The 2,500-nt window shown below is 51.1% G+C and overlaps 1 protein-coding gene across 1 annotated transcript in view; it reads left to right on the top strand.

Moving 5' to 3' along the window:
* Positions 1-2,500, top strand: part of PDE1C (phosphodiesterase 1C) — a 422,458-nt gene that overhangs the window by 391,678 nt on the left and 28,280 nt on the right. The gene's annotated exons all lie outside the window — the stretch shown is intronic.

Genomic DNA, 2,500 nt, shown 5'->3' on the forward strand with positions numbered 1-2,500 from the left:
TGGAGGTTAGTTGTTTTCAGTAGTTTTGTGCTGTATGAGGTTGGTTGTGTGTTTGTAGGTGGTGTGTTTCTCAGAGGCCTGAGGTTGTTTAAGCTTGGTTCTTTGAGGTCATTGAAGGTGGTTTGTTTTTGGTTTAGGTTGTTTGCTTGAGTTGAGTTAGGTTGGTTCGGGCAGTATGTTGCAGATTGTTGAAGGTTCTTTTGAGGTTGCTCATGGCCGGTTGTTTTAAGATTTTGAAGGTTTTTGTTTCCAGTGGTTTAAGGTTGGTTTAGATTAGTTGTTGTATGTTGTTTTGTTTTAGGTAGGCTGTTCTAGCTAGGTTTAGGGCCACCATCGTGGAGCATGAGCAGCAGGCTCCCAGCCCAAATGGCCCAAAGAAGCCGTGGCGAGGGGCCGTGCTCAACGCTGCAGAGGAAGGCAAAAAACCCCCGCAGACACTTGGTGTCCCACATGGGGGGAAAAAAAAGCCTTCCTCCCCCCAGCTGCAGGGCACGAGAGGCCATCTTCCTGGTGCTTGAGCAGCAGGCAGGAACCGAGCCAAAAGGGCCCAGAGGAGCTCTGAAAAGTGGTCATGCTCAATGCTGCAGAGGAAGGCAAAAAACCCCCGGGACCAGTGCCAATCTGCCCCGGGGGAAAAAATTCCTTCCTGACCCCAGTGCTGGCGATCGGCTGTTCCCTGAGCATGTGAGCCAGACCTGGCTCCTTGTCCCACAGGCTGCTCGCGCCTCCCCAGGACCTGCCAAGCCCTATCCTCCCTTGAGCTGGAGCCATCTCGGGGACTTGCCAGAGTGCCCAAATGCCTCTGAGCTGATGGACCTTGGGGGCAAGAATCCTCCCTGTGCCTGTCAGGACACCAGTGGGTGTTCCAAAGCACTGCAACCCCTTGCAACCCCTCTACCTGCTGTTTCTTACGGCTCCTGAGCCTGGCTCCGCAGGGATGAGGATGGTGAGCTCTGCAGTGCTCCTCCAGAAGGAATTCCCTTGGTCTTGCCACTGCTATCCAGCAGTGCAAGTGGATTTTCATCCATTAGCTGAGCTTGGAAGGTGGCCCTGCCAGCAGATTGTCTTGCAGTGGAGAACCTCCAGCAGCTCATGCAAGGTCTTCCTCCTCAGCCCCTGCCCCGTGATTCCAGCAGCTCCTCAAGTGCTTCCCCTGGGATGTGTTGGGGCTGCCCCCGGGCCAGCTCTGGCACTGGACACGGGAGGCTGCTCCTTTTGATGCTGCCCGGGGCATTGTGACCGCTGCGTTGCTGGGTGCTGGCATTGTGACATGGGGGTGACAGAGCCACACGTGTGCAGCCCCGCCCGCCCCCCCTCCGCCCAGCAGCCTTTGGAGGAAGCCTTGGGCTGCTGGCCCCAAATCAGTCCCTGTACCTAACAAGACACGGGGAGTAATCAAGCAAATCGTGTCCCTTTTTTGCAAAAATACAGTGTGGATTTGTTGCCAGTCCAGCCTTACTTCCAGTAGCGCTACTGCCTGTGACCATGTCCCGTTCAATTACACGAAGGTGCCTTCTCTGTGGCACTCAGGGCAATGACTCGCTGTGTTTTGACTTTCTCTTCCTTAGACAGCTCCCGCCTCAGTGGCTGTTTGGGCACCGATGGCTTTGGGGACTCAGCGGGTTTTCTCTCTTTGGCTGTTTCACACTGGGACCTTCCTACCCGTGCCTCTGACCGGGGCTTCCACAGCAAACTGCTTGCTGAGCTACAGTTTGCAAACCAGCCTTTCCCGTGCAGCTGTTGATATAGGTATGTGATGGGGAGGAGGTAATAGTGCAATATTCTTTAGGTATGGAGCCCTCAGCGCTAGGTCAGGGCTTGACATGCATGACTCCAGGCATAACAAAGCAGAATTCTCTCTTCTCTTCTCTTCTCTTCTCTTCTCTTCTCTCTCTTCTCTTCTCTTCTCTTCTCTTCTCCTTCTCTTCTCTTCTCTTCTCTTCTCTTGTCTCTCTTCTCTTCTCTTCTCTTCTCTTCTCTTCTCCTCTCCTCTCCTCTCCTCTCTTCTCTTCTCTTCTCTTCTCTTCTCTTCTCTTCTCTTCTCTCTCTCTCTTCTCTTCTCTTCTCTTCTCTTCTCTTCTCTTCTCTTCTCCTCTCCTCTCCTCTCCTCTCCTCTCTTCTCCTCTCTCCTCTCCTCTCCTCTCCTCTCCTCTCCTCTCCTCTCCTCTCCTCTCCTCTCTCTCTCCTCTCTCTCCTCTCCTCTCCTCTCCTCTCCTCTCTTCTCTCTTACTCTTACTCTTCTATTTCCCTTCCCTTCCCTTCCCTCCCTTCCCTTCCCTTCCCTTCCCTTCCCTTCCCTCCCTTCCTTCCCTTCCCTTCCCTTCCCTTCCCTTCCCTTCCCTTCCCCTTTCAAAGCCACATAACACAATGGATACAAGTCTTTTATTTTATTTTATTTTATTTTATTTTATTTTATTTTATTTTATTTTATTTTATTTTATTTTATTTTATTTGTTTTATTTTATTTTATTTTACTTTATTTTATTTTTTTATTTTGTTG

Source organism: Caloenas nicobarica, chromosome 2, assembly GCF_036013445.1.
Source record: "Caloenas nicobarica isolate bCalNic1 chromosome 2, bCalNic1.hap1, whole genome shotgun sequence".
NCBI lineage: Eukaryota > Metazoa > Chordata > Aves > Columbiformes > Columbidae > Caloenas > Caloenas nicobarica.